This window comes from Cibotium barometz, chromosome 20 (assembly GCF_041138505.1).
Source record: "Cibotium barometz isolate CiBa-2024 chromosome 20, ASM4113850v1, whole genome shotgun sequence".
In the NCBI taxonomy this organism is placed as follows: Eukaryota; Viridiplantae; Streptophyta; class Polypodiopsida; order Cyatheales; family Cibotiaceae; genus Cibotium; species Cibotium barometz.
Genome location: NC_141065.1, coordinates 44,838,319 through 44,849,892, shown reverse-complemented (window position 1 = coordinate 44,849,892; position 11,574 = coordinate 44,838,319). Strand labels below are relative to the sequence as shown.

Here is an 11,574-nt window from a genome sequence, read left to right as displayed (position 1 = left end):
GTATTATAAAATCAAAACTGAAAACTTGTATAGAAACCCTGTTTTCTTAAAGGACTGTCTTATGCTAGAATGCTGGAGGGAGCATTTGGCATATGTGTTTAACTAAGGGAAGTTCGGTTGCAACAGCTGGCGGGGAGTGTTTGAGGGACAGCTCACGTGGCAGAAACTGCCCAGGTCTTGATGAGCCTGGGTATGGTGAAAAATGGTGTGCTTCCGGTGGTACGATGGGTGAGGGCCGACGAAGCGGTCCCTGAGTGAAGTGCCAGGATACCTAAGGAGGATCCTGGAGGGTTCTAACCAGGCAATGCATGGGCTCGCGGTGCTTAGGACACCCATACGTATGTCGAGGAAGATATATATATATATGTATGTTGACGAAATGATTATTGTAATCTGTTATTGGATCTCGTTTTGTTGGTTGCTGACCCGACATATGTCATAGATCTCCAATAAGATCATTGTCTTGTTTAAGAAATTGTTTTATGAACCTCTTAAGTCTTAGGATCTCGTGGATGATATAAAAATAAAAATTTAATAATATATAAATTTTTGACAAAATCATGAGACGAGGAAACCGTGGCCGTTAGCCACAGACCCTCTCTCTGAAGAGGACGAGCTTGACCTGATATTCGCAAGGCTCTTCATAGGACTCAGCCAGGACCCTTCAAAGGAGAAGGGGAGAACTTGGGCGCGCGAGGCTGTGGAGAAATGGGTGGAGCCATGGAAGAATATTTTGATGTCACAGGCTATAATGAGCGGAGCAAAATGGCTCTTGCCCGACTTAAAATAGTGGAAACAGCCAAGGTAGCATGGAGGAACCATTGTGACACCAACCGTCTGCATAGAAATACTCAGTCCTGGAACGACCTAAAAACCTATCTAAGAAAGAGATTTTGTCCCCCTGGATTTTTGGAAATCAAAATGAACAAATTCTTAGAGCTAAAGCAGGAGAACAAAACCATCGAGGAATATCACCAGACCTTTGTGCATAGGTCATATGCCATATGCAAAGGCCTACACATACGGCTCTTGACCTAAACCTAATCTCCCTGGCACCCAAGGGTGCAAAAACACAAATAGAAGAAGCATAAACAAAGAGGGCTTACCTCTACTGGCTGGTATGAACCGTATGAGTGGCCTATGCCCTTGGGAGGTCGTTCTCTTGAATAGACCTACAAAAGATTATCATAATAAATCAAAACATTAGTTCATTATGCATAATACGGCTTATGAATAATACGGCTATGCATAAGTCCTATTGCATAAGTGGGCTATGCATAAGAGGGATATGCATAGCCTATGCATAAAGAGTGCTATGCATAGCCTAGCCCTTATGCATAAGCCCTATGCATAAAGAGGGGGGCTTACCTCTACTAGCTGAATCCGTATGAACCGTATGAGTGGCCTATGCCCTTGGAGGTAGTGGGCATAGATGAACAAGACAAGTTGATGGAGATGCAACCATGGACACCTCAGTACCGACCGGATACCGAATACACCTCGTAAAATGCACCAAACAACCTGTCTCCTCAAGGAATGCCATCTTGAGCTTCAGCTGCCACATAGAATAATGAATTGCAGACAACTCCACATCCATGATCCTCCATTCATTGAACTGCAAACACATCACGTTCAAAAAATCCTTTGAACCTTGAACTGTTGACACACGACGCCCAAAATTCTGCTACACAATGAACCAGGAACTCATCCCATCCATAGTCTGCTACCAATGAACTACGAACACATCACGTCCATAGATTTGTCAAGCTGTTCCATGCCAGATGCATGTGCCTTGAACTCCGACACACGGGTCCAAATCACCAAAACGGGAGCACAGACTGCCCCTCTCTACCACTCACATGCCTCTCTCTGGTTGAAACATGTGAGGGGAGTATCTCCATAGTTACGTTGAAGCTGACACCTCCCAATCCCCCTTTGCTTCAATAGCCCGAAGGAGATAAAGAGTCTCACTGCTCCCGGATAATGGAAACCCTGGTCCAAATGGCTTGCCACGAGATTTTAGCATGGAAATCATTCGCAACCTCGATGTCAACCAATTGATTATCAGGAAAACTATCCTCTGTAAACTTGAAACTGCCAAAGAGTGATGGTCATGGTCCTCGGATTTGAGTCTCGGAACCAACTCCACAACACGGAAACTTTGTTCCACTAGTACAGATATCCTTGTCTCTTCATAGCCAATGCTAAAGTGGTATGCCAACTATTGTCGCCCAATGCATCTTGACGATTGCCATGTGAATTCACCAAGATCCACTTGTCCATATCAATGTCTTGAGTCCCAAACCCTTGATCCATACTTGGCGGTCCCATTAAACTTCCCAGCTTGGGCAAATCTACCAGGCAACAAGTGTTGAAGTCGGTGGTTTTATGATGGGTGCAACAAAGGGAAGTCTCACAAGCCCTGAATAAGAGCACTTTGTGGACCAAAAACCCTTGTGGAAGCTTTGTGTGTGGGAACATGGGGCCTTGAAAAAAATAGAACTACACGTTTTTTTTTAAAAAAAAACGCTTTCTTTGCTTCAATGCCGACGTGGTGCCTCACTTTCTCCACATGCTGCCGCGTGCCAAGAAATGCAGGTCTACCCTGTCTGCTCGCTTCGCTGTTGAGTTTCTTGCTCCACCCAATCCACCAGCCGCTTCCTTTTCTTTGCCGCCTGCTTGCCAATGCTTCGCTGACTTTGCTCTCAGCCTCCTTCACACAGCACCTGCTCTTCTTCTCTTCGTCTTCAGCAGCCTCTTCACAAGCCGCGCCTTATCTTCGCACAATGGGTTCCGGCAGGGGGGCCTGGCAGTGGAAGAGCTGCGCTACGTAAGCGCTGGTGAGACAAACCTCCTCCCCGATCTGCGTGAACGTCTTCCCGCTCCTCGCCTTCGCTTCTCTCTGCGCTTGTCCAAAGGACCCTAGAGCCTGAGCTCTGGTACCATGTCAGAAATTGGTGCAGCGGAATTTACACACACAAACACGTAGAGAGAAAGAGAGAGATGGCGCAGAGAGTTGACGAACGCTTGACTTGACTATTAGCAATGAAGATTGTTTTTACAATGGGGGCATAGGGTTGTTTATATATCCCATAGGTAGAGATGGCCGACCACCACCACACTTTGAGATACATTAATTTAACATCTACATGCCTCTATACCAAGTGTCCAACATTAGCACAAACCACACAAGCACGAACGGAACCATCAACTTAATGATGACTAGTCTCCAACTAGCAACTTGGAAAGACATGCTTGCCCTCTAGGTGCTTTTTCTGATTCAAGGACAATGCGACGAACAAACTTGAATAAGCGGTTTGAGGCTCATATAGATACGTGTGCTGCGCTACAAAGTAGATCATTAGTTTTTTTCTGAAAGGAAAATTTAGCAGGCATCTTATTTTATGTACGAAGTAGATCATTAGTACCCTTGTTTATCTTCGAGGTGGGTCGTTATGATCTGGAGCTCCCGGACTCCCTAGTTGTTGTTGATGCCGCAACATATGCTGTTATTTTGTCATACTAAATATTAGCTTCTTCTCAAGAGAGAAAAACGTTTAATAATATCTCCAAGCTTTCCATTACTAACTACTTTGTGTGTGTCCACGTGCACATGTATGCACACACATTGTATATGTGTGTGTATGTGTATGTGTGTATGTATTATATATATATATATATATATATATATACATTTACACACATATATATATACACACATATATACACATACATATATATATATACACACACACACACATATACATATAATACATAAAAAACACACACACACATATATATGCACATATACATACACACACACACACATATATAGACTATGTATGTGTGTGTGTATGTGCATGCGCATGTATGTGGGTGTATGTATTATATATATGTGTGTGTGTATGTGTGTGTGTGTACATGTGTGTGGGTATATGTATTATATATATATATATATATATCGTGCATGTGCATGTGTGTGGGTGTATGTATTATATATATAGATATATATATATTATGTGTGTGTGTGTGTGTGTGTGTGTGTATGTGCATGTGTGTGGGTGTGTATATTATATATATATATATAATACACACACACACACACACATATATATATATAATACATATACCCACACACATGCACATACACACACACACACACACATATATGTACGTATGTATGTGTGTGTGTATGTATGCATGTATACCACACACCCACACACACACACATACATAGATAGATAGTGGCATAGATAGCACCCACCCATCTCCTCCACATCTAGTACACCATGCAAACCTAAGAGTCCTTACACTCCTGACACAACATCCACAAAGAAATTTTATCACGTGCGCAATATATTGGCAATGCAGGATGAGTCAGGGAAGGAGATGAAGGCACATATACCCGCATGCGGTGAAAAACAAGTGGGAAGTCTTAGAGTAGGATAAAAAGAAATTCATCATCTTAAAAATTAAGAGCGAGTACACTCCCACACATGTGAAGTAGTGCCTAATCAATGGATCAACCATGTCATGGTTAAAACCATGGCATCGCGTAGATGTGAGGCAAGGCATGCTTTAAGGCACGGGAAGCCAAAACCTATTTGGCTAGATGAGGAGTAGTCTGGCAGATGATCTAGGCAAGGTATAGAGAAACACCTGATAGATACATTCAATAGCATCTTGGTAGTGGAGGCTAGAGTCTTTTTGTGAGTACTTCGTAAAAAAAAATTGTGTAGCTTTGTAATTTTACGTCTATGATGTGCATTAGTTGCATGAATTTAACCTTTTGGAATTCATTAATGTAGGAGAGCATGGCTATAGGTCATCCCACATTTTCGAAAGAGGAGAAATATGGCTATAAGTTTGGAACAAAGGCACTCCTCAAAGTAACTTGAGTCCGAGGGCATGCCCTTCAATTGGAAAGCGGTAATGAATGCAGTAAGTATCCTACTACTATTTGCATCCATCTACTTATTTACATTGCCATGTTTGCATTGTATATTAATTTCTTCTTTTGTATGCATTGATGTAGGATGATATGCCTCAACCTAACAAATGACTAGTAGTGCCCTACTATCTCTACACAACTCTTTTGGCATGCTCTTTGGACTTGTACACATGATGTTTTGGTATATACATAGTGTTGCTATCTATGCCTTGGATCAACACCCAGATGTAATCTTGCAAATATATAATTATATTCTTGTAAAATATAAAATGAAACTTTTATTTGAACCATGAGCAGAGTTGGACATTTATACTCTTATCAAAGCATAGAATAGTGTATCCAACTATAATCTATAGTTAGAAATACTATTCTACCAAAAAACATTTTCCTTATAGCATCGGTATAGGCACTAGTATGAGCTCTGATATGCGTTGTGATACTATGCAACTACCTATGCCTAAATCGACATCTATATCGACGCCTATAACAACGTCTATATTGACATCTACATCAATGCCTATATCAATGTCTATACTGATGCCAGCTCAACTAGTACTACAAACATTGATGACTTGCCTGACTAATAAATCAATACTTACACCACTGGCATGGTTGGTGAGATTATGCGTGATATGCCACCAATGATTTACAAGCTATGTGTGATGGCCACTTTGGTGTACTAGAGTTATAAATAGTTATAGTGCCAACACATATAGTTGCATTGACACTATAGACTGATCGTTGTATATTATGGTAGGAGAGTACTTTGCCTTATAGTATGTACTCTTATCCCTTTAGTTTTATGGTTATAGAGAGAAGAGAAGAAAATTCAGTCCCATCCATCTCTCTTGTGTGCTTGTCTACTCTTATGTGTGTGTATTTGCTTGCAAGGAGCTCAAAGTCATCCTCCTCCTTACATTTTTCTCATATTATCAGAGAATCGATTCGTGTGTGAAAGTAGTTCCTATCCTTAGAAATACTTAAACAGTAGAAATACATCACATCAGAATCAGAGTCATTTTGTACCCTTAGGGTTTTCACGATACCATACCCCATGAAAGCTTAATACGTTTCGACGAGTAGTCCCCATCCTTCTTGAGGCCGAGTTGCTTCTTATCTGCATGTATTGTAAATTGGGAGGTACAGTTGAATCTGCAGTCCAAATGCAAAGACTGCAGTAGTTAGCAGAGCGATGCATTTTACACACTCAAAAAGAGGCTTAAAAGAGGCCTTTGCGTGCATTAATGTGGCGGTTTTGGTTTATAAACCATAAAGATTCAGATCAAAATTTGTTTGGAATCTACATGCCTCCCAACTGAGTGTCCGACGTCAGCACGAACCACACAAGCAGGAACGGAACCATCAACTTAATGACGAGTCTCCGACGAGCAACTTGGAAAGACATGCTAGCCTCTAGGTGTTTTTTCTGATTCAAGGACAATGCGACGAACAAAAGAACTTTACCTGACACTAAATCTCCGAGTTTGAGTTTTTAGTGTGAACACTGCCCTACATTCAAACGTGCCTTGACTAGAGATAAGGCAACCTGTTGGCTGAAAATTGTGTATACACTGAGGTTATCATACGGCACGGAACTGTCATGTGTTTGAAAATTGTGTATACATTGAGTTATCATACGGCACACGGAACTGTCATGTGGTTGAAAATTGTGTATACATTGAGGTTATCAGACGGCACGGAACTGTCACGAACCACACAAGCAGGAACGGAACCATCAACTTAATGACGAGTCTCCAACGAGCAACTTGGAAAGACATGCCAGCCTCTAGGTGTTTTTTCTGATTCAAGGCCAATGCGACGAACAAAAGAACTTTAGCGCAGAGAATGAACAAGTGGTTGTAGGCTCATATGGATACGTGTGCTGCTCCCTGCATTCAAACGTGCCTTGACTAACCTGTGGTGGTTGAAAATAGAGTATACATTGAGCCTTTGAGGTTATCACGGAACTATCATGTCTATGAACGCAAGTGAATAAAACAACACAACCATAATCTAATGTCGAAATGACACAAATGAACCTTTCAATATAAATCAAATGAATGAATCAAACGACACATCTGAATCGAATACGTCTCTGTGCATCGTGTCTCTCTCTCTCTCTCTCTCTCTCTCTCTCTCTCTCTATACAGTACACACACATACAGTGACACACACACACAACACACAACACACAAGTCTTCTCTCACTCTCACATGGTATCCGAGATAGGCGCAGCCCTATTGTGAGGGAGATAGGCGCAGTCCTATTGTAAGAAGGCGCAATTACACCAGGCACATATTCACTTCACGCTCCCTTGCTGCGCATAATTCACCCTTTGACTCATTACTTCATAACCTTAATTGAAGTAAGCCCTCATTCTCACCAACAAAACCCGACGCGCTTGTTGCTGCGGCGCGACAAATCTTGTTTCCTTGCTGATCCGGACGGTGATGGTGCAAGTTTCCGCTGCTGCAGCCTCGAGTCATCGCGCTCAAATCGAGCGTCTCAACCAGTCCAATTACCTTGTATGGCGCACACACATGGAGATGGTGTTACGACGATACAATTTATGGATCTACGCCAACGGCACAAACCAATGTTTGCAACTTCCACCACATCCCACCCAGGACCAACATATAAAAGATAAGTAGCAACAACAAGAAAAATTTACTTATTTCAAAATAACTTTCCTTTAATCATGCGGGACTTTGAGGTTAAAATAGAATAATTCTAAGTAAAACTTGCCTATCATCTCCACCAAAAGATGTGACACAAAATTGGGGTTTTGACTTCGGTCACTTCTCAGAATCAAAACACACTTGTATGAAACCTCACAGCCTCCTCACCTCCCTTTCTCTCCCTAGGTTAAGATAAAGATAAACACATCAAAGGTGAGATCATAATTCATGGAAGGAAAGATGAAAGGCTCAGGAGAAGCAAGAATTTCTGCCAGTCTTGCAGCTCCAAACAAGAGGGCAATTCTTTGTTGGAAGAAAATCTTCCTACTCAGGATTATGTGAACGGAAACATACGGGGAATGTTGGTAAGGTTCATCCGTTCGAATTGGGCGATTTGGATAAAACATATTAAAGTAAAAAAATATAGCAATCACTTACAAGAGGATAAAACACATGGGATTTGCTTTTGATAAGAGATTAAGAAGAATTAATCATTGTAAGAAGAAATAATTGTTGATCATATAATCTTTACACACAACTCAAATCTCTGAAAATTCTAGTAGACATGTCATAATCCTAGACCTTTACATTTATTTTAAGAGTACAAAGCTTAGATGCCCATATCTCTCATACCCATTAGGTGAAATATGGACTCTCATTTTTATCCCTTAAGGATTTCCACACCTCTCTCTAGAAAAATGGGCTAATGGAGATTTTTTTACAAATCAAATTAAAAGTTCGCAAAAATTTTACATTTGGAATCTACTTATCGAGACCTTTCCAATGATATATAGCATGATGGGAATTTTTATTATTCAAGAAGTCCTCAAATTAGTCATGATGTGGCAAAAATTTCCATCATGCTATATATCATTGGAAAGGTCTCGATGAGTAGATTCCAAATGTGAAATATCCTCCAACACCTGATTTGATTTGCAAAACTTTCACCATGAGCTCATTTTTCTAGAGAGAGGAGGTGTGGAAATGCTTAAGGGAAAAAAATTAAAGTCCATAGTTTGCCTAATGATAGCTTACTTATCCTAACATTGAATCGCATTATTGTAAAAGTCAACATCTCATATAAGTTGTTGTGTTGCCACATCATGTCTAATTTGAGGACTTCTTGAATAATAAAAAATTCCCATCATGCTATATATCATTGGAAAGGTCTCGATGAGTAGATTCCAAATGTGAAATATCCGCCAACGTATGATTTGATTTGTAAAACTTTCACCATGAGCTCATTTTTCTAGAGAGAGGAGGTGTGGAAATGCTTAAGGGGGGAAAATTAAAGTCCATAGTTTGCCTAATGATAGCTTACTTATCCCAACATTGAATCGCATTATTGTAAAAGTCAACATCTCATATAAGTTGTTGTGCTGGACTTCTCTCCCAACAACAACATTACCGCTAGCATTTGTGATGATTGCACCAACCTTATCAAAGTGATCCTTCAAGTAATGATGATCTATGTTTCCAAATCACAATAGATTCCTCTTGTTGATGACCTATGCCAGCAGCCTTATCAAAGAGAACCTTCAAGTCATAATCACCGATGGCCACAACAACCAATAATAGATTTGTCTCGGCATATAAAGGATATCGAACAGCTTCTTAAAATCACCAGAAACAAAAGAAATGGTATCTAAACTCATCATGGTTCGGCATTTGGCATCGTCCTTGATTGCTACCACAATGGGCTACCCCACAGGCTTGAGAGAGGTATACCATCCCTTTTTAACTAGTCATATGTCAGGATGCTCCATTGTTAATAGATGTTAAGGAATGTTCTATCTTTGCATATATATTTCTTCTATTCCTCACAAACATATCCAATTCTTCCTCAGCACTCCTTCTTCTAAGGCTTCTTCAAAGTGCCATTATTCTTATCTACTTGTTTTAGTCTACATGATTTATCATGGTACAAACACTTTGCCTTAGATATTGTTTTTGTTGAAATTTGAGCAAAATGATGAGCTATGGTGGATCAAACACTAGAATCAACATCATTAATAAAGTGATTAGCAAATGATTAAGACATAATTAGTGAATAATTAGCACATAGATTAATGTAGGCATGGATACTCAAAAACTAGCAAATTCTCATTAGGGATATGCCTCAATTTATAGAGTTTACATCAAGCATCTAATCCCATTGATTTCTCCATGATTCACTCCCAAAATATCTCCACGTTTTGCCTGATTCTCTCCACCTCTTCTCTTTTCCCTGAATATCTCCCAGAATATCTCCACACTCCTAAATTCTCTCATGCTACCCATTATTCTCTCCCAGTAGATTCTTCTCACCTTTTCACAGGTTCTTTCACAATTACATCTCCTCTTTTACAGCCTCTAACCAAGGGCTTGTTCCCCACACACACCCTATTCACTTGTATATTTCAACACCTCCCCTCAAGTGAATAATCCTAGCACACCTGGACCCTATACCAAGTTTCCCTCTTACTTGATAGCCCGCGACCAGTGCCTCAAGTTCCTAAACTCTATAGTCCTTGACACTCTCTCTCTCTATGTGTCCAAGGCTACTATAAGTGCTCGCGACCTTGACTAAAGTGCTCACACATACATCTACCACGTGGCCTACATCATCGGTGGCTCAGAGGTGGTTTTACTTTATTGGGACAGGTTACATTGGGTTGTGGGGTCTCTCTCTCTCTCTCTCTCTCTCTCTCAGAAAAGATGATCCGACTCCACTTCCCTTGGAGCCTCCATGAAGTTTGCCGATGTCGTTCCTTCTTCACTGGGTTTGCTGTAGCAGTCTCTCGCCATGTGTCCTGGCTTTCCACATTTGTGGCAAGTGAAGGTCCTCCCTCCTACTCTGCCTCTTTCTCGTCCTCGTCCTCGAGACAATCCTCCTCGGGTGAAGAATGCTTTTTCCTCTCCTGCTGTTGAGTTGAGCCCTTTCTTCTCTTTGCCTCTGCTCTCTTGCTCTAGTAGAGCTGCTTCTATCTCGTGTATCTTCAATTCAGGTACATTCTTTAGTGTTGCTACAATGTTTTCATAATCTCCTTTATCCACACTCTTCAGAAGTACAGCTAATGCTTCATCATCTTCTACCTTTTTGCCAATAGCTGCCAGCTGTTGCTTAATGCTTTTATATTTGTTCAAGTGTGTGATTAAAGGTTCACTTTCCTTCATGTCCAATTTGTAGAATTGCATTAACAGATTTATCTTTGAATTTTTTGCTTGTGTACCAAATAATTTATTGAGTTCATCCCATGCATCTTTTGCCCATTGTATCCCTATGATATGATGAATGATTTCATCATTTAAACTGAGTGCAATAAGTCCCAATGCTTTTTCATTCCTGCTCTTCCACTCATTTTCCCCTCTCTCTGGGCATTCATCTCTCCCTTCAACTAATCCCCACAGATTTTTCCTCATCAGCAAATACATGGTTTTTGTCTGCCATGTATAAAATTGTTCCCCATTAAATTTGGCTATTTCCTATGCTAAACTCATGGTGATGTGAAGGGGGTCTTACCTCTTGATCCAAATTCAAGATTCAAGGGCAGTGTCTACCATTTTACAACTCAATCTGGTGTTTAATAGATGATTACAACAATTTTATCAGCATAAAATCACCAAAAATTACATTAAATTAAGGGTGACCAATTTGTACGGGATGGTTGGAGTATCAAACCAACTCCGATTTGCAATCTGAAGCTTTAGGGATCTGTATCGGATACCTAATGGTTAATTTGAACCCTCAATTACACCAAAATATAGTGAAGCTTTAGGGATATGTATCGGATACCTAATGGTTAATTTGAACCCTCAATTACACCAAAATATAGTGATTAGCACTGATTAATCACTGATTAGCAAATTAATGCTCTGTTTTGTGTGTAAAAAATAGAGTTTGCGGGGAGTCCAGATCTGGTACTTTCCACTTCAAATGAGCTCAAATGCTTTCAAAGGCATCAA

At 40.5% G+C, this 11,574-nt stretch overlaps 1 long non-coding RNA gene across 1 annotated transcript; it reads right to left on the bottom strand.

Moving 5' to 3' along the window:
* Positions 1 to 3,303: 3,303 nt before the first annotated feature.
* On the bottom strand, positions 3,304 to 6,406 carry LOC147627921 (uncharacterized). Its single transcript, XR_015268391.1, has 4 exons — positions 6,260 to 6,406; positions 6,003 to 6,103; positions 3,429 to 3,506; positions 3,304 to 3,341 (listed from the first exon to the last, which is right to left on the bottom strand). It is a non-coding gene; the product is annotated as an uncharacterized LOC147627921 (long non-coding RNA).
* Positions 6,407 to 11,574: the final 5,168 nt, after the last annotated feature.